The sequence below is a fragment of the Eptatretus burgeri genome, chromosome 16 (assembly GCF_056783735.1).
Source record: "Eptatretus burgeri isolate ZD-2024b chromosome 16, Ebu_testis_v1, whole genome shotgun sequence".
Lineage (NCBI taxonomy): Eukaryota > Metazoa > Chordata > Myxini > Myxiniformes > Myxinidae > Eptatretus > Eptatretus burgeri.
Genome location: NC_140976.1, coordinates 53,364,461 through 53,389,202, shown reverse-complemented (window position 1 = coordinate 53,389,202; position 24,742 = coordinate 53,364,461). Strand labels below are relative to the sequence as shown.

Below are 24,742 nucleotides of genomic sequence, written 5' to 3'. Positions count from 1 at the left end.
AAGGTCTTTTGGCAAGATAACCTTTGGCCTAAGGCCAAGGTACGCTTTTCATTTATTTACTGTGTTCATCATGCATGACCACAATTTCATTTTGCCATCGGAAGACCTAGTCATACCTATCCTCTTCTTCTTTCTCATGCAGCATAGGGTTGTGGGTTGCGTAATTTGCTGCTGTCGATACAGTGCCCCCTGTATTTTAGAGCGGGGATTTTGAATTTGGCAAGGGTGCCGGCTGTAGCTCGCCTCCTCTTCTTGAAGGACACCGTGGGATATTTAACACCACTCAACTCATCCTAACAAGTCGAGTCAAAATACTTGCGATTTGGCTGCCAACATCGCTCTCTAGATAATGTGACACGATCATCATCGCATCGTCCATCCAGGAGCTGTTTTCTTGTTCTTGTTTTCACATGCAAACCCGATGTCATATTTCATGGAGATATTTGTGGCTTTCTTCTGGCAACTTACAGTTGTGGTTAAAAATATTGGCACCCTTGCACTTTTTTCAAATATTTCATTTTTCCAAAAAATTGTTGAAATTAAAAAAATATTTTGGTGTCCATGTATGTATTTGTTTGGTTTGCAGTGGAACAAAACAAAAAAAAAAGCTGAAAGAAATTACAAAATCTTTGCTTATTCCACACAGAAATCCTAAAATTGCCTGGACAATATTATTGGCACATTTTAGAAGTTGTCAGAAATAATTATATTTCAAACACGTGATTCTCCTTTACTTTGGAATTGAACTCACCTGTGGTGAGTTGCAGGTGCCTGCAATATATAAATCACTCATTCATCCAGTTTGAATGGAGAAAAGGAGTCATTCTGCTGTTTTGTGTCACAGTGTGTACCGCAATGAACATGGAGAAAAGAAAGAAAACCAGAGAATTATCTGGAGGTCAGACACAAGATTGTAGCCAAGCATGGACAATCTCAAGGCTACAAGTCCATCTCCAGAGACATTGATGTTCCTGTATCCACCGTACGCAACGTTATCAGGAAGTTTAAGGCTCATGGCATTGTAGCCAAACTCCCTGAACGTGGCCACAAGAGAAACCTTGATCGAAGATTGTATTGAAGGATTGTTCGAATGGTGGAGAAAGCACCTCGATCAACTGCCAAACAGATTCAAGCTCACCTTCAGACACAAGGTACAACAGTTGAAACTCGCATCATCCGTCGCCAACTCAATGAAAGGGGGTTCTATGGAAGGCGACCCAGATGGACCTCACTGCTAAGAGAGACATAAGAAAGCCTGACTGGAGTTTGCCAAAACACACCTGAACAAGCCAAAATCCTTCTGGGAGAATGTCCTGTGGACGGATGAGACCAAATTATAGCTTTTTGGTAAAGCACATCATCTCTGTGTTTACAGAAAACAAAATGAAGCCTTCAAAGTAAAGAACACCTTCCCTGCAGTCAACCATGGAGGAGGTTCAGTGATATTTTGGGGTTGCTTTGCTGCCTCTTACACTGGGTGCCTTGAGTGTGTACATGGAATCATGAAATCAGAAGATTACCAAGGTATTTTGGAGCGCAATGTTCAACCCATTGTCAGAATGCTGGTCTCCGTCGAACGTCATGGCTTTTGCAGCAGGACAATGACCCCAAACACACTTAAAAAAGCATCCAGGAATGGTTCAAGACAAAATGCTGGATTGTTCTGGTGGCCAGCAATGAGTTCAGATCTAAATGCCATTGAACACCTGTGGTGAGATATAAAAACAGCAGTTGAGGGAAGGCACCCTTCAAATCTGGGGGAACTGGAGCAATTTGTACAAGAAGAGTGGGACAAACATCCAGTAGAGAGGTTTAGGAAGCTCATTCATGGCTATAGGAAGCGCTTGACTGCAGTTATTTTGTCCAAAGGCTGTGCTACCAAATATTGAGTCTTGGGTGTCAATAATTTTGTCAATACCATTTCTTGTTCTTTTCTGATTTAAAAGGATATATTAAGTTCTGAATCAAAGCCTGGTGTTGGCGCAGTGGTTAGGGCAGTGGCTTGGGACCCAAAAGCTCCTGAGTTCAAGCCCCGTTGGGACACTGAATTAATATATGTATGTATGTATGTATATATGTATATGAATATGTATGTATATGTATGTGTATATATATATATATATATATATTCCTTCCTAAACCTCTACCTAATTGAGCTTCCTAAACCTAAACTTGGTATATATATATACATATATATATATATATATATATATATATATATATATATATATATATATATATATATATATATATATATATATATATATATATATATATATATATATATATATATATATATATATATATATATATATATATATATATATATATATATATATATATATATATATATATATATATATATATATATATATATATATATATATATATATATATATATATATATATATATATATATATATATATATACGTATATATATATACATATATATATATATATATGTATATATATATATATACGTATATATATATATATATATATATATATATATATATATATACATATATACATATATACATATACCAAGTCGAAAACACCAGGGGGTTGACTCAACCTGCCATCCTTCCGAGGTCGGCGAAATGAGTACCAGTTGTACTGGGCCCGGTGGATGCCCCGGTTAGAATAGGTATACCAATCCCTGTGTGTCGTAAGAGGCGACCAGGGTTGCGTCAGGAAGGGCATCCGGCGTAAAAACCTATGCCAAATCATTATGCGGACAACAAAACGAATTTCCATACCGGATCGGTCGAGGCCCGGGTTAGCGAAATGGAGACGGTTGATCCGCTGTGGCGACCCCTAACGGGGGCTAGCCGAAAGAAGCACAAGATTAAGTTCTGAATCAAAAACAAAGGTTCTGTAATATTAACGGTGAAATAAATAATTGTGAAGACTAATACTGTTGTCAATTTCAACTTATATTTTGAGAAAATTGTGAGTTATTTGAAAAAAGTGCAAGGGCGCCAATATTTTTGCCATGACAGTGCTTACCTTTCCCAGCATTTCTGCTATTTATATAATTCGTTCTTCCTTGTGTTACTATTACTGTCTAATTTTGAAGACACGTCATAAAGGCGCATTCTGCAGTGCCAAGGATGTATCACAGAAATTGCATCTTCATCTGACACTTGACGTGAAAGAGTATTTATCGTGTGATCATTACCAACATAAACGGTTCTCTGAATAAAACGTTCGAGTTGAGTTGACGCGTCTCATGTGACAACATGGTCGACAAAGGGCCTGCAATGCCGGTCAAGCACAGTTTCTCTTTTAAAATGATGTATTCGTAAAAACACGACAATGATAAGCAAAAGCAACTTGCGCAATGGAACAAGCCGCAGTGTGTTGTTCGTCCCCCTTCCCTCCCCTTATTTCCGCAAGGGAAGTTTAATGTCAAGAACCTTACGCAGGAGTATGTGAAGTTGAATGCTTATACCTCTGCACTCAGTTCAATCGCTAAAACCGTGGCAGTCATTGAACAAAAGCTATATTAATTGTCGTGCGTGGATGAAGCACGGGTTGGAGTGTGGGGATTGTTGTGGGGGAATAAGAAGTTTGCCTTCTCCTGTATCTGTAATATGTTAAATAGCCAGGTAAACTCTTTGGTTTTCAGATTTTTCTGAAATTCCCACAATATTGTCCGAAATTTTGCCACGTAACAACAGATGACTACTAAACTTAGCTGGAGTATTCCCTACCTGATGGAGCTGGAGTATTCCCTACCTGATGGAGCTGGAGTATTCCCTACCTGATGGAGCTGGAGTATTCCCTACCTGATGGAGCTGGAGTATTCCCTACCTGATGGAGCTGGAGTATTCCCTACCTGATGGAGCTGGAGTATTCCCTACCTGATGGAGCTGGAGTATTCCCTACCTGATGGAGCTTGAGCTGGAGTATTCCCTACCTGATGGAGCTGGAGCTGGAGTATTCCCTACCTGATGGAGCTTGAGCTGGAGTATTCCCTACCTGATGGAGCTGGAGCTGGAGTATTCCCTACCTGATGGAGCTGGAGTATTCCCTACCTGATGGAGCTGAGTATTCCCTACCTGATGGAGCTGAGTATTCCCTACCTGATGGAGCTGAGTATTCCCTACCTTATGGAGCTGGAGTATTCCCTACCTTATGGAGCTGGAGTATTCCCTACCTGATGCAGCTGGAGTATTCCCTACCTGATGCAGCTGGAGTATTCCCTACCTGGTGGAGCTGGAGTATTCCCTACCTGGTGGAGCTGGAGTATTCCCGACCTGATGGAGCTGGAGTATTCCCTACCTGATGGAGCTGAGTATTCCCTACCTGATGGAGCTGAGTATTCCCTACCTTATAGAGCTGGAGTATTCCCTACCTTATGGAGCTGGAGTATTCCCTACCTGATGCAGCTGGAGTATTAACTACCTGATTGAGCTGGAGTATTCCCTACCTGGTGGAGCTGGAGTATTCCCTACCTGATGGAGCTGGAGTATTCCCGACCTGATGGAGCTGGAGTATTCCCGACCTGATGGAGCTGGAGTATTCCCTAACTGATGGAGCTGGAGTATTCCCTAACTGATGGAGCTGGAGTATTCCCTAACTGATGGACCTGATGGAGCTGGAGTATTCCCGACCTGATGGAGCTGGAGTATTCCCGACCTGATGGAGCTGGAGTATTCCCGACCTGATGGAGCTGGAGTATTCCCTACCTGATCGACCTGGAGTATAAACTACCTGATCGAGCTGGAGTATTCCCTACCTGACGGAGCTGGAGTATTCTCCACCTAATATAGCCGGATAATTCAACAATCCATACTATTCTCTACCACTCTATTGTGGTAGAGAATAGAATAGTTTGGATTTTCATGTAATTTACCTCCACCACCAACAGTGGGCAGAGGTTATGTTTTCACTCCTTTCTGTTTGTTTGTGTGCAGGATATCTCAAAAAGTTGTGGACGGATTCGGACAAAATTTGGTGTTTGTTTGCCAAGGTGGGTGTTTGCCAAGGATGCATTTATTAGATTTTGGTGAAGATCCAAATCCAGATCCAGATACCAGAATTTTATAAGTGATTCTTCACCATTGAGTGTTCGGGCCAAAACCTATGCATAGCACGATATCTCAAAAATTACGGACCGATTCTGGTGAAGCTTGGTGGATGAGTTGGTTCGATGACAAGAACAATCCGATTCGATTTTGGTTGAGGTTCAGATGCAAATCCGGCCAATTAGTGGGATACAAAACATAAACGGTTCAGCTTTGTGGATGTATACGATCGACCTAGTGCCCTTCTAATTCACCTCCGCCATCGAAGATGGACGGAGGTTACTGTTTTCACCCCTGTCTGTTTGTTTGTTTGTTTCTTTGTGAACAGTATTACGGAAAAACTCCTCGACGGATTTCTACGAAACTTGGTGGGGGGGGGGGGTTAGGTCTGGTCCAAGGATCATGCCATTAGATTATGGACTTGGTCCAAAGTCCAATATGGCCGCTATGGCGGCCATTTTGAAAAAATATTTGAATTTTTGTTTTTGCATTTCTACATGTTTTAAGTGATTTCCAACCCCCCCCCTCCCCAAAAAAAAATTGTTCGAGAAAAAATAATAGAAAATTTTGCAACTTTTTTTTCAAAAAATTTTGATTTTTTTTTTTTGCATTTCTACATGTTATAAGTGATTTCCAACCAAAAACATGCCAAAATTATAATTGCGGCTGATTTTGGAACTTCAGGTGGATATACCCACGTAAAATCAATTTCTGTCTCAAGGAATCTAGTAGTTATGACAAATGAATTGAGTATGTAAAAGTTAAAAGTAAAAGGGAAAGTTGCAAACTATAACTCTGTGAGCACTGTTGACGTCAAATTGAATGAATAGGATATCAGGTTCACTTGAGTGACCTCGCAGTATTGGCGGCGGAGGTTTTGCACTCTACCGAGTGCTCCCCCTCTAGTTTTGTTTTGTTTTTGTTTTATTAACTAAACCAATTTATTTATTTGAGGTTTCCTTTTCAGATTTTGTTTTGGACACACACAATGGCAAAGCGCAATACAGTTTTCTTGTGGTCATGACATTAATCTGACTCCGATTTGCTTGCACTGATGTATGTTCCTCTCAAAACATGATGAAATCCTCCACTCTCTTGTTCCTCTCTTTTTTTCCCCACCTGTCCAACCAATTTCCACATACTCGTCAATATCGTTCCTTCTTCCAGCTCTTCAAGACAGCTGTTCACCACCATCTCAAATCATCCCCATCCAAAACCATGATCTTTTCCACCCCAGTAACCTTGCACCCCCTTCCCCTCCCCCACCATTCCCTCCCCCTCCCAAAGGCCATTTTCTTCCAAATTTTCTTTTCTGAAACTTTTATTCTATATCCATCTTGTCCACTCCATGATGACCCCCCCCCCAACCGAGACCTCATTCTTCCCCACATCCCTTATTTATCCAAGTCTCCCTCTATTTTGTCCCTCAACCCTGCTGTTCGTGTGCCCCCTCCCCCACTGTTCCTTTTGTTTTGTTTATGCTGACAGTCAATGCCACATGTCCTAACAAATTCGCTGATCGTGATTAGCCAAGTGGTGCTTTCCTGGCGATTTGTCTTTCTTAATGGTACCTTAAATGTGCTGTTCACAAGGTTTTTTTTTTTTTGCAATGAATCTGGCGCTGGAAGCCCCCCTCCCTCCCCCACCATTGGCCATAAGATAGGTTCTCATGAACACACAAGATTTCTTAACAGAGTAGGGGAGTGAATGGGTTGGGGGGGGGGTGCGGGTGTGTGGGGTTGGATGAAGAAGAACAAGAAAAATAGCTTGTGGTGAACCCAGGCAGTAACAGATTAATTCAAAAAAATACCCAACATGCCAATGAGATTTACCTCGCTATGTCCTTAGTTCATTCATATGGGTTACCAGACTGATAGAGTGAGAAGACAGGTCACAAAATAAATCTCTTGCATGAGCGGGTGTTTCTCGCTCTTTGGATGGGCGCCAGAAAGCTTCGAGGAACGTGGCTTTGAGGGCTCGCCTGTCCTCCGACTCATGCCGAGAGAGCCGCAAGACCAAAAAATGATCTTTTAATCTCTCGCTTTGCGTTTTCCGAGCACGATCTATATTTCCTGCGAGCTTCAGTTTTGTCTGAGTCTCGCTATTCCCCAAAGCTGAGTGTGCGAGTGGCAAATTTGATTGGTTGAGATGGCATGACATTGTGTAATATTTTATCCAAGTACTACTAAACTGAAGTGTTTTGAAAGTGCTAAAAAGGCGTTTTGTGTTTGACGGTGTTCACGTATATGATAAAATTTAATAAAAGTAAATATTTTGAAGGTTGTATGAAAAAAATTATTAATTCCTGAAGTTTACCTCCGTTGATGCAGCGTCTTTTACACCTCCACCATCGCCTTGTTTTATCACGTTACAAGAGTTATTTTCCTTGTTATTTTTGCTCTTTATGACGTCGTTGAAAACAGTAAGCTTCCTGTTTGGAATGATTTTCAATTTTGTTTATACTGCCAGACAAGCAGAAAGACAAAAATAATTACTTTACACCTCTCTACGCATGCTCGATTGGAATGAATTCAGAGCCAAAGTACTGCTCAAGTCCACGTTCCTTTCCCAATCATGTTCGGATTTGTGTTCTCCAGTGTTCACAATATAACGTTCAATTGAAATCAAGTAGTTCCTCGACGTTTGTAGACAGACAGACAGACAGACAGACAGACAGACAGACAGACAGACAGACAGACAGACAGACAGACAGACAGACAGACAGAACCAATTTGCTTAACACTGCTTTTTGCTTCTCGTGCACGGGGCAACTAAACCGAATTAGCCCTCAGCCATATCCTTCACAATACTTTCGTTATTTTCTCAACCTCTTGTGTTTGTCATGTGCACAATTACAATATCGTTACTGTTCCTTAAACAGCAGATTCACCCAATAGTTAGATACCAATCGTTAATAAATTATTTCCCAGTGACCTTACAATAAAACAAATGTGAAATTGTATCGTCGTCACACAAACCTCCCGATCACGGCGGCTTGAACGCTCATTCCTCTGTCGTTCCGCTGTTCCACGGGCCGTTCTGTTTTTAAAATAAGAATTGCAGTAAACATTGCTTGCTTGATCCAGGAAGGAAGAAGGATCGTTGGGCTTTTTTGTCACGATGGATCGCGTTTGGAAGGTTTGGTATCTGGCTGAGATATTCAAGGTCACTCTCACGGTAGGCTTCGCTATGCTATCATAGACATGATTGATGTCGAGTTTTCTCTGCTTTACTTGCCTTCGCTCAATCCCAAAGGGCAGGCATCTGATGTTCCACGATGCATGTGTGAGATGACTTGATTCGTATTTTGGAACATTATCTTGGGTTTGGATTTCTCTCTTAAACCCTGACAAGTTTACATACGAATGAATAAAATCGTTTTATTTTTGGGAAAATTTTTTTTTCCCAAAATACGAAGGTAAACAAGTTACAACTTTAATAATCTTTCCCCCCCCCCCGCCCCAAAAACGTTCGCAAGTACAAGGTGTCCCAAAAGTAGTGTGGTGATCCGTCTGTAGGCTCGCTGCGCTTGAACAATTGAATTTCCGTTTGTGAAGTCCAGTTCAACAATCGCAGCGCGTTCTTGATCTGTCAATCTATTCCTGGTAAATCTCCAGGGTTAGAGCATCGATTATGAGGGGAAAATAATTTGTTAGGCATTAGCATTTACCAAATACTCAAAATCAAAATCGCTGCACTACTTTTGGGACACCCTGTATGTTGAGGGATGCAATGTGTCGCATGTCTCAATTCGTTAATTAAGCCTTGCTTTAAAATATGCATCATTACCATCTGTTTATATTTCATGGTCCTCCATTAATTTCCTCAGAACGAATTGTTGAGATGTACGTGGGGCATTCTTTGAGTTCTCGGAACGAGGTACTCGCACTCGTGTGGAACGGGTTAATGTTTGTATTATTCGGCATACGTAGTAAGTAGTGGAGAGTGACACGGGAACATTGAAATGTAAATGCATGACCATACCTCTGCTGATGCAAAACCAGGGATTTCTCATTAATCTTGAATGTAATGTAATGTAATGTAATCATTCAAACACTGTTTTGTGCGTGCGTGCATGCACCCTCGCTTGGTGGAGCAGCAAAGCATATATCGCAACCCGTAACAGCCAAGACTGCATGAACTATGTGCACCAATGATCGTCTGCCACACGAGCACATCGTCTCTGCCTTGCTGCGCACCAACCAGGAGGTGTGGTTGCAGCCAGGCACAATAATAAGACCAGAATTGGCCCATTATTACCAATGCCATCAAAGATGAAGGAGGTCATGTTTTCTCCCCCTTTCTTTCTGTGTTTGTTTCTTTGTTTGTGTGCAGGATATCTCAAAAAGTTGTGGACGGATCTGGATGAAATTTTGTGGACAGGTTTGGTGGGGGACAAGGACGAACTGATTAGATTTTGGTGAAGATCCAGATCCAACTACCAAAATTTTTTCAGTGATTCTTCACCATTGAGAGATAGGGTGAAACCGATATATAGCGCAATATCTTAAAAAGTTGGGGACGGATTCGGATGAAACTTAGTGTGCACACATTGGGTGTGTGGTGAGGACAATCTTCATCTTGGTGAAGATCCGGATATGGATATATCCGGATCTTCACCACACATTGGGTGTGTGGTGAGGACAATTCAATCTTGGTGAAGATCTGGATATGGATATGAGAATTATTTAATTTTTAAAGTGATTCTTCACCGTTGAGAGAAAGCGCCAAAAACGTAATCGTACTGTTTAGCATGATATTTCAAAAATGTTATGGACCCGATGTGTTCTCGTGGATCAGGCATTACGTGGCGGAGGTATGCGCTCTACCGAGTGCCCTTCTCGTTGTGGACTGTGTACATCTGTGCTGGGCGATTCCTCACCACTTTTATTATTTAAAGAATGTTAGATGCATTAACCTGCTGCCACCCCACTTTCACTGTGCAAGCAAGAGTGCATTGTGGTATTTTTGAACAGAGTAATTTGTCCTGTATGTCTCGGTGTCTGTATTGTGGTTTAATGCAGCAGTTCCCAGACTCGTTTGCGACCCACCGGCAGATGCTGAGTTGCAGAACACCACACGGTAAAACATCAACATTTGTATTTTTTAAATGACTGATAAAATATTGCTCCAGAGTCTCTCTGATCCAACATAAGATGCACAAAAGATGAGAACGGCACAACATTTAAATTTATTCAAAGGTGCAGCTCTCTCCCCCGCGTGTAAAATTGTCTGGATCAGAACAGACAGCCGTCACAAGCTCCAACCGAACATCACCTCACCAGTGCTTCGCCTTGGTTATGCCGATGGTGTTTGGATTGAAATGTGCCAAAGCTTCTTTAAAATTGATGTTTTGTTTTTAATGAGCGATTCCTAGCGATTTTAAGTACATGTTTGCATAATGCTGTGCATGGCAAGCGATTTTTATGGCATGAACAGTTCACTTTCTCTTTGCACGCACCTTTGCATCCACATCTAACTAATTCGAGTACTACACGTGGTGCTGGCTTTTCGAGACATTGTACTGGTATAAGGTTTTTGTCGTCATTTAGTTTCCATCCATTGCCCACTGGGAGCAGGTTCTTTGGCCCTGGTTCTTGGTAGGTTTTGTCTCTTTTGGACATCAGGTTGGCACGCTGTATGTGAGGTTTCAGAGTGCTTCGCGTCAGTGGAAGCTTTTCACCCTCCAAGTTCTTGACCTTGAGCAGCTCCCATTGAAGATCTGGCAATGTGACGCACAAACTTTTGCTGGAGTATACACTGCAGACAAACGTCTCGACATTGACAACATCAGCTTCAGGAAGACTGTGTGGACATCCAAAGATCTGGAAAGTCTTGATAATCTTGCTGCTTGAAGGTAGTTGCAGGAACTTGGTTATCCACGCTTTCTTCGATATACTGAAGAACTTTCCACCCCAATCCGCGCCAGTGAAGTTGTGCAGTCCGATCAAAGCTTTTGACTTCTCCGTTCCAATCGCTGTGCACCTCTCTTTGATGTCAATTGTCCGGAAGAATTTCCCTCTGCCAGTTAACATCTTCAATTGTCCTGGGATGGTTTGGTTGGCAACAAGATCTATCAACAACAAGAACACATCTGTGTCTGGGGACCACACATACATGTCTCGCATTGACGTTCCTTGTCTTGCTGCATCGATGACACCAGTGTCATCAGTGGATTTCATTCTCTCGACCACTCCACACTCCACTCTCTTCTCGATATTGAGGACACTGCTGTAGCTGGTTCCAAGATGTAGGTCTGACAGGAAGTTGAAAAGCTGTTTGCTACGTATTTTGTTGTGTACAGAGAGTGCCAAGCCAATGTTCAGCGGTGTCTCTGTGTGTGACACAAATCCAACATCTGACTTCGGCTTATGGCGAACTTGCTTGACGCTCTTTACATTTTACACAAGTACTTGTGATACAATGCTGACGGTGTTCTTTATGGCTCCATCCCGCTTACCAGAAACAAGAGTGTGCATTTGTGCCAAAGAGTAGCTGCTTCAGAAAGAAAGCTACCATTGGTGGCTTTTCAGACGACATGTTCCCAGTGAAGTGCCACTTATCTTTGCAATTCAACAACTCATCACGAAGCAACATAGTAACTCTAACAATGTTGCTAAGTGTTTCCCCCGAATCTTGGGGTACTACTTTACCAACAGCAACTGAAAGGGTTTTACTATTGATGATATGCTCACTTTCATTGAGTCGATGGGGCCTGACAAATTCAGCAGTACTGATATTTTCTGTTATCAAACTTTTTACGTGGCGTTTGAAGTCGGAGCTATCCACACTAACACCATGTTCAGTCAAAGTTGACAGATACGCATAATTAACATCATTCATACTTAGAACAGCACCAGACGAGAGCGAACATTTGACTGCATTTACAATTTCAATGTCACACATATGCTTGGTGATATTATCATCGACCCCAGTACAATCAAATCTGAAAGAATAGCATTGGTGTTCAACATTTCGTAAACAATCTCTGTGATACCACATTTCATTTGCAGCGGCATCACCAACTTCAAGCAACAGTGACAGGTTTGTTCGGACTTTGTCATCACGTGTCTTCGGTTTTATGTCCAGAAAGCGGGTCCCCATCGTATCTGTCAGGACAAGATGCAACGCTCCATCTGTCGGATTATCACAGAGAAACGCACAGGACTTGGTCTTTGGCTCCATTGGGCAACACCTGCGAACACATCTGACAGAATCCTCATCATGTGCCAAGGATGGACGTCCGAGTTTAACTGGTCGCATTTGTGATTCACTAGATGATGTTTCACAAAATCTCTTTTCGGCTCTCTCCAGCATACCTTTGTGCACTACGAGTTTGTAACATTCTTTGTGGTAATGGATGTTTTCCATATCAGATGCAGACACCTTTGACAGATTTTCAGCCAGAGGTGCATACTGCGTTTCTCCATACTGTGCTCGCTTCTCGGCAAAGTTCTTTATGTTACCAATAGAATCTGATGTAACATTCTGTATAAAGGTGTAGCCCTTCCGCTTGCCTTTATCGCAAATGATGCAGGTGAGTGAGTTCATTGTCACGTCCGTTATAGTTGAATATCAACAGGTCTTGCTTCGAAACGGGTGAACTTCTTCATAAGTGCATATCTGGAAATACATAAACATCAATAATTATTTCCGATATCAACTAAATATTTGGTACATAAATGAATGATGATATGAGGAAGATGCCTGATATTTTTCATATTTTTCCTATTAATATTTTAAAAGATAAAAATAGTTATATCAATATTAGCGCTTTAATTTCGGGCGATAAACTGTGAAATGACGGTACCCCCGTTTAAGCCCCCACGAAAACCCAAATTCCCAAAAGTAAAATTGCCACCCAAGTTTTTCTGTCTAGTAAGACCCCATAGATGCCATTTAAACAATAAAATCGCTTTTGGCACGCAATTCCCACGGGACCACGTTTCAGGTACACGGTGAACCTGACTACCTCCTGTTATTGGATGGGGAAGTTTATACCTGTTGTAGGGTTTGTTTCTACAATTTGTGCACCCACCTTTTAATGGACCTTAGAGTTTTAGACCCCAAGGAGTACTAAACCACCATTTAGTTGTTTTTTTTCCTTCCTTTTATTTTCTGCCAATGTCCGAGCTGTCTCTCAGAGCTGGCTGAGACTTTCAGAATGAAATTTTGCATCAATAATGGGAATAAATCGTATACAGTGTCGAGATTTTTTTTTTGACCCTCACCTAATTTTAAGTTCATGACCTAACTATAGACTAACATTTTTCACCAAAACTCGACAAAGGTTTGTCCGATCGGAACAGAATTTCCCTCGATATAGGAGAGAGAGAGAGAGAGAGAGAGAGAGAGAGAGAGAGAGAGAGAGAGAGAGAGAGAGAGAGAGAGAGAGAGAGAGAGAGAGAGAGAGAGAGAGAGAGAGAGAGAGAGAGAGAGAGAGAGAGAGAGAGAGAGAGAGAGAGAGACAGACAGACAGACAGACAGACAGACAGACAGACAGACAGACAGACAGACAGACAGACAGACAGACAGACAGACAGACAGACAGACAGACATTTACCCTTTATTTACATCATTCCCCTTTGGGTTAAAGGTTTAAAAAAGTCGTGCTTTTTAAATGTTTTTTTTTTGTCATCGCTCAATTTTGCCAACGCGGAATCTCAGACTTGCATGTTAATAGTGTACGTGCACTGAAGTTGTGCACCTGACATTTGATTCGTGTCCTTGACCTACTTTTTTCAAATTGACATAATTAACAAACAAAAAAATACACCTTTTTCATCATAACTTCAATAATTTTCCTTAGATTTTCATGACGTTGAGTTTGATGGATAGTGTGTAGAAGGGGACACATATTCTTAATTTACACTCTATCTCTAAATATTGTAGGTCAAGGTCACATGGTTTGTTCGAATATATATTTTTTAAAGGCCCTCATTGGAACGTTGGTGCCGGGGGAGGCTTACCCTTGACTATCACTTTGTCATCACAGATATCGAATCTTTTGTTTGTGCTTGCAGTCTTTTTCATTTTACTCAAAAAGAGAATTGCAGCAAATTTTTGAAGTTACTTTTATATCAACTAGTGCAGGCCCGAAGGTGCGTGCCCGTAGGTGCAGGCCCGTACGTGCAAAAATTTTTTTTTTTTTTTTTGTGACGTCAATAGTGACGTCATAGCACCGTGTCCTGTCATTGGTTGATAAGTAAATGGCCATAACTTTGGGAATCGGGAAAGGCATAAAGGCACTCGAGGTAAGTAGCTGAAAATGCATGCCATGAAATAAATACGTGCAGCTTTGTTCCTTCGCTTTCGTAAACGACGGCAGGATTGGGGCATTGTTTCAATTAGATCGGACCAACCGATCGGACCAAATCTAAACCGACCAACCGAATGGCCATAACTTGGGAAACACTTGGGAAACAGCGGAAACGGATGAAGAAGAATGATATCAAACCTTGAAAAGGCACATTCTCAGGTCCCCAGCGTCAATTGTGACGTCATATCAAACGAAGAAGAAGAACAATTGTGACATCAATCGTGCAAAAAAAAAGAGGATTTGTGACGTCATTCGTGATGTCATAGCACCGTTTCCTGTCTGGTTGGCAAATAAATGGCCGTAACTTGGGAACCATTTGTCCGATTAATATCAAACCTTGAAAAGGCACATCCTCAGGGCCCCAACAATATACGTGGCAAGTTTCAATTAGATCGGACCAGTGGTTAGCGAGAAACAGCGGTCGCCGACAGACACAGACACGCACACACAGACCCGTACGTGCGTGCCCGTTCGTGTGTGGCCTCACATGCAAATTTTTTTTTTTTTTCAAACAGCTGTTTCCCTTGGGAAAATTCAAACCTTGGGATTAATTAATAATTTGAACAATTAATTCAAACCTTGGGAAAAAACAGCTTTCAAACCCTTGGGAAACAGCTGTTTCCCTTGGGAAAATTCAAACCTTGGGATTAACTAATAATTTAAACAATTAATTCAAACCTTAGGAAAAACAGCTTTCAAACCTTGGAAAACACGTGGGAAACAGCTGAAACGGATGACGAACGATATCAAACCTTGAAAAGGCACATACTCAGGTCCCCAGAAATATACCTGGCAAGTTTCAATTAGATCGGATCAGCGTTTGTTGAGAAACAGCGGTCACAGACACACACACACACACACACTGACACACACACACTGACACACACACTGACACACACACACTGACACACACACACTGACACACACACACTGACACACACACACTGACACACACACACTGACACACACACACACACTGACACACACACACACACTGACACACACACACACACACACACACACACACACACACACACACACACACACACACACACACACACACACACACACACACACACACACACACACACATACACACACACAGACACACACACACACAGACGCACACACACACAGACACACACAGACACACACACACACACACAGACACAGACACACACACTCACACAGACACAGACACACACACACAGACACAGACACACAGACACACACACAGACACACACACACACACATAGACACACACGCACACAGACACACACACACAGACACACACACACAGACACACACAGACACACACACACACACACAGACCCACAGACACACACACACACACACACACACACACACACACACAGACACACACACACACACACACACACACACACACACAGACACACACACACACACACACACACACACACACACACACACACACACACACACACACACACACACACACACACACACACACACACACACACACACATTGCTGGAATTATAGATAGATGAATAATTATCTTTTTTCTGTTCAACAGTTTGTGCAATTAAGTGTTTCCTCTTATTCTTGCTTTATGGTGCTGCCCTTGTTTGTTGGTACTGTGTAAGGTACATGCTTTTTCACACAGTGTCTTATTGGACACGGAACCCATAAAAGTACCTGGCAACTCAGGTGGGTTGTGAGTTGAAAACTTTTTGGAACCCTTGGTTTTTAACCGACACTTTGTACCCAGGAAAATGCTCATCAGGGAGGTCAACCGATGTCAACTGCTTGCAGAACCTTTTCTTGAATCTTATGCCATCCTTACCATGTCAACATTGCTCAAGTATATCGTTCAGTGTTCTATTATATTCAAAGTGTCATAAACTTTTCTGGATTGTATGCAAACACAGGACCTGCCTTTGCAGCCCACAATGCGTCGCTTGTGGGGATCTGGGAAATATAACAAGTGCCATGTCCAGGATCGATTGCTATGATTTGGGCCATGAGTACATCTCTTGCTTGTCTTATAGTCTCACACAAATGTGCACGCTCAATCCATCATAACCTGCCTGCTGTCAGGTCTATTTTTCCTTGTGACATTTATCTGCAAACACCATTTCAGAGAGCCTCCAGAGTGTGTTGATGATAACTTAGGCCATGGCAACGGCTGCATAAAGGGACTATCTGGCTGTGCAGCCATTAATTTTCAAGCACCATGTCAACTCGAGTGCTTAAAAGTGTTATTTAAATGGAACATTACTGTACGATGTAATGCCCATCACCATGCTTTAATATCATGCTTGGTATTTGTACTCGCACCACTTGCATTGCATGTGCAAAGATGCTGCGACTTGATGCAACGTTGCTTTACGCAAGCGTTGGGTTGGTAAGTACATGGGTTTTGGTTTGTGTTGCAACATCTGAGGGATATAAGAACTAAGAATGTTGGAAGTAAACAGGAAAAGAAGAGGTTAGGAATGGTTCATCAGAGTGAGAAAGGAGGACAGGAAGAAGAATTTTTTTTATTTATTCCGAACACAAATTTCATAAACGGTGAGTCTTGAAAGAGTAAATAATCCAGAGAATAACTCTTTTATTTGGTTGATACTCAGTCATAATCAATGGGTGTAAGTGTGAAAACATATAATTAGCAAATTCAATTAAGATGAGCAAAATGTTAATCCTACCACTGTCGGACCCCGGCATTTGCGGGGGGCATGTTACCCCCGGCATGTTACCCCCGGTAACATGCCTCGAATGGCAGGGTATTATTGTTTTCTTTTGTACATGGCCTAGGCTCATGGAAAAGTGATGACACAGAACAAATCAGGACAACATAACAAAGGGAACAGCAGGGGAAAGGGGAAACACCAATGGCAGAGTGGAGGGAGAAAGTAGATTGAGACGGACAAACAAGGGACGCAGGTAACGATGAGGGGTAAGAGAGAACGCAAAGGGTGGACTATATGGATACAAAAGGAAAATTGTGTTTGATTGGTTTGTGATTTTTGTCAAGGTCTGAGGAGAGGGAAGAGGCTGCTGCCTGTCTGTCAGAATGATGAGAGATGTCATGGCAGAGTGTGGAGACATCAGCAAAGAGATAAAGAAAAATTTTCAGTCAATAAGATAATTGATGAAGATTAGGAATAATATGGGGCCTACAACTAGAACACTGCCCTGGGGTACTCTCGCTTTGACAGGGAGATAAGACAAAAGGGTTCCGTTGAGAGCCAAGAGTGTAGTTGGCCTTGGGTTCCATAGACAGACAATTTGGAGAGCAAGGCAGGATGCCAGACTTTATCAAAAGCTTGAGATATGTCCAGAGAGACGGCCCTGATCTCATGACTGGTATTGAGGGCCTCCGCCATTGCTGGGAGAGTCGAAGCAGCATGTCCACATTAGAGTGACCAGGTCTGAATCGGACTTGATGATCTGAGATGAGGATGTTGGAGAAAAGGAATTATTTCATCTCAAGATCATCCAAAGGTACAGTAAATTAATTGGTCTGTTGTTAAGGGGATCCGTTTATGCACCTCTTTTATGTAATGCTGTGATGTTGGCTCATTTCCAAGCAGATGGAAGATGACCAATGGTAAATGACAAGGTGAAAAGAGCAGCAAGAGGAAAGTGCAGGATCAGCAGAGCAGGTTTTTAGGACACGTGAGCTGATGCCGTCTGGTTCAGTTGCAGAGTCAGAGTCTAGGGTTCTGCCAAAAACTTTTCATCCTTTCCAGGTGCAAAAGACACAGAATTCAAGAGCAATTGGGTATGACTGGGAAGGATGGATACAGAGAGTGGGGTGAGACGCACAATATTTTGAAGCAAGCATGGAATTGAGGCATTCAGCCTTCTCACGAGCAGTCAGCTGTGGTGCCATTTGAGGTGAGGGAAGGGTTGGAAGGGGCGCATACACCAGAGATTGACTTGATAAGGCACCACCAGGTTTTAGAGCAGTGATACAAGTTTGAAAGCTCATTCTTAAGATTGGACAGATGTTGTTTTCTGGCTCTCCTGAGGGTAGACACACACTTGTGTGCTTTGTGCAATGATCTGAGGTTGCTTTCGGGTGGATTTGCCTTCCAGGAGGAGTTTGAAGGTTGTTTTAAAGTAACAGCCTCATGACAGAATTCAGAGAACCAATTGGATGAATCTGCTGAAGAGAGAGCAGTTAGTTTTCTGTGGAAGAATTCCCAGGCTGAATTAATGTCAGCAGCAGTTGATATGAGGAACCATTCCCGAAGTGTAAAGAAAATTTATACCAATATATTTAAATATGCCTGGTGTTGGCTTAATGGTTAGGGTGGTGGGCTTGGGATCCTAGAATCCTGAGTTCAAATCCGGCTGTTGAATTAATACCAGGTGGGGTTGACTCTGCCTGTCATCCTTCCGAGGTCGGCAAAATGAGTGCCAGCATGCTGGTATCTTGTGTCGGAGTGGCTACCCGTCCAGGAATGTACCCAATAGCCAAGGAGACTGCTTAGGCAGCACCAACGCTCTGCACAGAGTATGGTCCCGATGGATGGATGGATGGAGATATTGAAAAACTGCAAACACTCGAAATATACGTGGGATCCGCGATTATTGGGACCGCGAATGTTGGGGCTCGACAGTATATTAAATATATTAAGAAGAAAGTTTGTTTTTTGTTTGTTTGTTTGTTTGTTAATTTATGCATTCAGATCCTGCAGGAACCAGTGAAACCAAACTTTGCATGGCCTCCTCTTTCATCCAGAGGGAGGCTGAGGGCTACTTTTGTGTGAAAAAAAAGACAAACAAGAAAAAACATTTAATTAATTAAAATCAGATAATTGGCCTTCAGGCCACAAAATCGGGTCTTGTGTAAAATATACAGCCTGGCCTGCGTTTATTTTTGTTGCAGTGATTTCTTGTGAACAACACAAATTTCATTGTCATAGTGTTTCCACGTGTGCCTGTTATAAACAAAATATTGCTTTATACAGGTTTATTATAACACCTTCGTGTTCAGGCCTCGAGTGAGGATGTTGCTTTTGCAGCTGCCTGGGATATTATCGGGAGCGATCGACAGTTACAAGAAGGGAAATCGGTCCAAGTGCATTTTGTAACACCCATGATTGGTAATTCATACGAAACCAGGAGGCCAACATTCCCCAATTTGTGATGCAGGAAATATTTAAACATATATTTTTATTGAATTTCCCCAAGCAAGACTGGGTAATTCAGCTCATGTTAAATCAGGCAATTATCTGTATGTTTATGTGTACATCTGAAAATTGTAGAAAAAAACAGGGCTGGCTCGATCTCCACCAAATTTTGCAGATGTGTTGGTAGTACCAAGGGGGTCAAATCATTGGCAAAACTAAATAAATTCTCTCCAAGCCAGACGCCGGCCGGCTGGGTGTCCTCTGTCATGCAACGTCTTCCTTGGCACACCTGAGCTCCTATCCACCTCCAAGGCTTTCATCTGCAATTTGATGGAATACTGCTCTTCCCTCTGGGCTTGCTCCCCTGTCTCTCATGTTGCTCAGCTCGACGCGGTGAAAACCAAGGCTTTCAAAATAATTGGAATCTCTCGCAATGAAGCTGAGTCTATGGGTTTTTACCACAACACCATCACTGACAGGTCAGTGGTCTCCCTGTCTTCTTCCACATCATTTATGGTCTTACACCCCCTTCCCTCTCTGTGCTCTGTCTCCCCCCCACCCCCACCCCCACCCAAGTATCTGCAGGATGCAGATGGTCCACCAGCAAACCCCCACCTCGTGAAACTGCCTAAATCCAGAACCACTGCTCACCTCCACTCATTTATTCCTCTCTTTTTTTCCCCCCTGTGGAACCACCTTCCGCACTCTCTTCGATCTCATTCTTCTCTCCCGGTCTTCAAGATAGCTATTCACCACCATCTCAGGTCATTGCCCATCCAAAGTTGTTAGAGAGAGCTCTTTTATACACCTTTAAACCACCTCCACCCCTCCCAAAATTTTGCTCATGATGCATCCATCTTGTCCACCCCTTGCGTTCTCCCCTAACCCTCATCGTTACCTGCACCCCTTGTTTTACCGTCTCAATCTACTTTCTCCCCCTATCCTGCTATTGATGCTTCCCCTTTCTCCTGCTGTTCTCTTTATGATGTGTCCTGGTCTGTTCTGTGTCCTCGCTGCTCTTCCACAAGCCAAGACCATGTATAAAAAAGAATTATAAATAAAAAGCAAAAAAACAAAAACCTTCTTTGGACCCAAATTATTTTAAGAATTGCAGGCCTATTTCTCTTTCATCATTTATATCTGAGATTCTTCAATGTGCTATTACCATTCAACTGCTGTAATATTTGCTCCAGCATCGTCTTCTCGAACCCTTCTGATATGGTTCTAAACATACACACAGTACTTCGACTGCTCTCCTGAAGATTACCAATGATATCCCATGCAATGCACACTAAGGAGCAGTTAAAACATTAATATATCTGGACCTATCAGCTACTTTTCACACAAGTGATCATGATGTACGCATCCATTGTCTTCATTCTCTGTGGACATGTGAGTAATCCTCACAGTCTTGATCTCCACTATGGGACATAGCCTTCATCATCTGCCTCGCACTTCTTTGCAAAGTGTCGGACGATGCTTTATGGATCTTATCACAAATTATGCCATCTGTCATGAGCGGAGTTGAACAGTATCAAGGAGCAACTTGATTATCCAGAGGCTGCTGAGAGCACACCCACCTCTGTTGGTTAGTTTTGAAATTTTGTCTGCTTATGGCAGGTCTGAGTGAATGGTGAGGCCGAAAATTCCATCAGCATCTCTCTCCCTTTATCCCTTCATCTATCTCTATCTCTATCTCTATCTTTATCTCTATCTCTATCTTTATCTCTCTCTATCTATATCTCTATCTCTCTCTATATCTCTCTCTATCTAGATCTCTCTATCGATATCTCTATATCTCGATATCTCTATACCTCGATCTCTATATCTATATCTCTATCTATATCTATATCTCTATCTCTATCTTTATCTTTCTCTATCTATATCTCTCTCTCTCTCTCTCTATCTCTCTATCTATATCTCTCTCTATCTATATCTCTCTCCATCTATATCTCTATCTATATATCTATCTCTCTATCTCTATCTCCTCTATCTCCTCTATCTCTATCTCCTCTATCTCTATCTCCTCTATCTCTATCACCTCTATCTCTATCTCCTATCTCCTCTATCTCCTCTATCTCCTCTATCTCTATCTCCTCTATCTCTATCTCCTCTATCTCTATCTCCTCTATCTCTATCTCCTCTATCTCTATCTCCTCTATCTCTATTCTCTATCTCTATTCTCTATCTCCTCTATCTCTATTCTCTATCTCTATTCTCTATCTCCTCTATCTCTATCTCCTCTATCTCTATCTCCTCTATCTCCTCTATCTCTATCACCTCTATCTCTATCTCCTCTATCTCTATCTCCTCTATCTCCTCTATCTCTATCTGCTCTATCTCTATCTCCTCTATCTCTATCTCCTCTATCTCTATCTCCTCTATCTCTATCACCTCTATCTCTATCTCCTCTATCTCTATCTCCTCTATCTCCTCTATCTCTATCACCTCTATCTCTATCTCCTCTATCTCTATCTCCTCTATTCTCTATCTTTATTCTCTATCTCCTCTATCTCTATCTCCTCTATCTCTATCTCCTCTATCTCTATCACCTCTATCTCTATCACCTCTATCTCTATCTCCTCTATCTCTATCTCCTCTATCTCTATCTCCTCTATCTCTATCACCTCTATCTCTATCTCCTCTATCTCTATCTCTATCTCCTCAATCTCTATCTCCTCAATCTCTATCTCCTCTATCTCTATCTCCTCTATCTCTATCTCCTCTATCTCTATCACCTCTATCTCTATCTCCTCTATCTCCTCTATCTCTATCACCTCTATCTCTATCTCCTCTATCTCTATCTCCTCTATTCTCTATCTTTATTCTCTATCTCCTCTATCTCTATCTCCTCTATCTCTATCTCCTCTATCTCTATCTCCTCTATCTCTATCACCTCTATCTCTATCACCTCTATCTCTATCTCCTCTATCTCTATCACCTCTATCTCTATCACCCCTATCTCTATCTCCTCTATCTCTATCTCTATCTCCTCAATCTCTATCTCCTCAATCTCTATCTCCTCAATCTCTATCTCCTCTATCTCTATCTCCTCTATCTCTATCACCTCTATCTCTATCTCCTCTATCTCCTCTATCTCTATCTCCTCTATCTCTGTCTCCTCTATCTCTATCTTCTCTATCTCCTCTATCTCTATCTCCTCTATCTCTATCACCTCTATCTCTATCTCCTCTATCTCTATCTCCTCTGTCTATATATCTCCTCTATCTCTATCTCCTCTATCTCTATCTCCTCTATCTATATCTCTCTCTATCTATATCTCTATCTCTATCTTTATCTCTATCTCTATCTATATCTCTATCTCTATCTATATCTCTCTATCTTTATCTCTCTCTATATCTCTCTCTCCCTGACTGTTTGGATGATCTTCAGACACAATTAAGGTTGTGGAGCTGTGGTTGGGAGAAGTTCCTGAATTGAAAGGTCAACACCTCAATGATGGATGGTGTATGCTGGAAAGTCACTGAAAAATGGCACTCAAGCTCAAGGAATTATTCTTATCTTTGTATGTGTAGTATCTCTTTATCTCTCTGACTAGTTGAGTAGCCCTTCAGATATAGATAATCAATTTTGAAGGCCAAATAATTGCTTTCATTGTTATTATTGAATATATGGTTGAGATGCAAGTGATTACCTGGAGATAGTGATTTGGATTGCACGAGTTGTTTGTTGATTTTTGGCTCTCAAAAGTGCAGTAAAAGTGGAAGGAACTATACATGCGATCATACCTCTTTTAACGGATGGGATAGGTTCTTGAGACTTGTCCGTTAAGTGAATAATCTGTTGAAAAAGGTCATCATAAATGGGGCCTATGGAGATGCGTTCCCGACGGTGTTAATTCTTACCTTAAAAATGCTATAATAATAAAAATGCTATAATTAAAAATGCTTTAAAATGCTACATTACCAAAGGAAGCCATTGGTAATAAAAAATAGAGTATGGTGTTTTATCGATAAAATGAAAACTTGGTTAATATAACATTTGAAACTAAATTTAATAACACTCACCAGTTAATTATTTCGCAGCTTGCCGTGTTATCCGTACACCACCGCTGCCTCGGTCCTACTTCTCCCAATCAATGAGATTTTGAAAATATAAGCTCGTGTTCAACCTTTTGTCACACTAGATATCAAGTTGTACAATGAAAGACTTTCAGAGAATTTTGAACTTGAAAATTCTGCTAAAATCTGAATTTGTTTTTGTGGTCTCACACGTAACAGGGTACATTTTCTTCAAGGTCAAGTGTCCTCATGTTTACTGAAAGTATTCGTCTTACCGATACCAAACATGAAGATGAGAAAACATTGAATTCACAGTCCTTTTTGATTAATTTTGAGAGGGTGAAAGTCTCTGTCCCATATGACCGACCGGACTTGCCGATATGTACATATTATACATACACGCACCTTTGCACAGCATTGTGCAGACATGGCCCCCTGGCATCATCTTTCCCATTGCTGGAGGTTTATAGACCAAAGGTATTCAGGAATTTTTTTTTTTTCAGACGAGGTGCCGCTGCATGCTAACCCTCCTCCCCCCCCCCCCCCAAATCCCAATCAGTCTTCCCTCTAATCTTCTCTTTATCACTATATCGCATGAAGGTGAAGCAGTTTTTGATAAGTTTGCAACAAAAAATTTTTTCTTTGTGCAACTCTCCTCCAAGATCAAACATATTGTTATTGAGAGAGCTGCAATCCTTTTGATTTAGTGAATTAGTTATCCAGACATTTTACAGAGAAAGGAAAGCTTTGCAAGCAGCATTGATTGATTGAGTGTCAAAATGATCTTGGGAAATGCCCAGTTTCCACCATGCTCGAGTATCCATCTACCGTTCTGATTTTCTTCTGAAGCCTTACAAGATAGCTTACTTCAGTTTCATTCCCTCTTTATTGTGCTGCCTGTATGGGCACAGTTATCGAGCACTTCTGTTGTCTGTCATCGTGCTGAGTTTGAAGCCCTTGGGATATTTTTTTGTTTGTTTGTTTGTTTATTTCTTCCAAAGTGCATCCAGTGCTGTTCCTTTCTCCCAGGATATCGAGCTCTCAGCCCCAAAGTGTTTTGTGCCTTTCATCCATCATTTCAAAAGCAAATCCCTGTGTATGTGTCATACCTACTCAGGAGGGAGTCCCATTTTGATCAGACCCTTCACCAGGTTTTGCCACAAAGGAATCTACCTGTAAAGCACAAACATTACTTCTCTGGAGATGCCCAGCTCACGGGTTTTCTATCAGTTACGCTCACAA

The 24,742-nt window shown here is 41.7% G+C and overlaps 1 protein-coding gene across 1 annotated transcript in view; it reads left to right on the top strand.

Moving 5' to 3' along the window:
- The window catches only part of ATRX (ATRX chromatin remodeler), a 536,186-nt gene that overhangs the window by 343,071 nt on the left and 168,373 nt on the right, over positions 1–24,742 (top strand). The window lies entirely within an intron of this gene.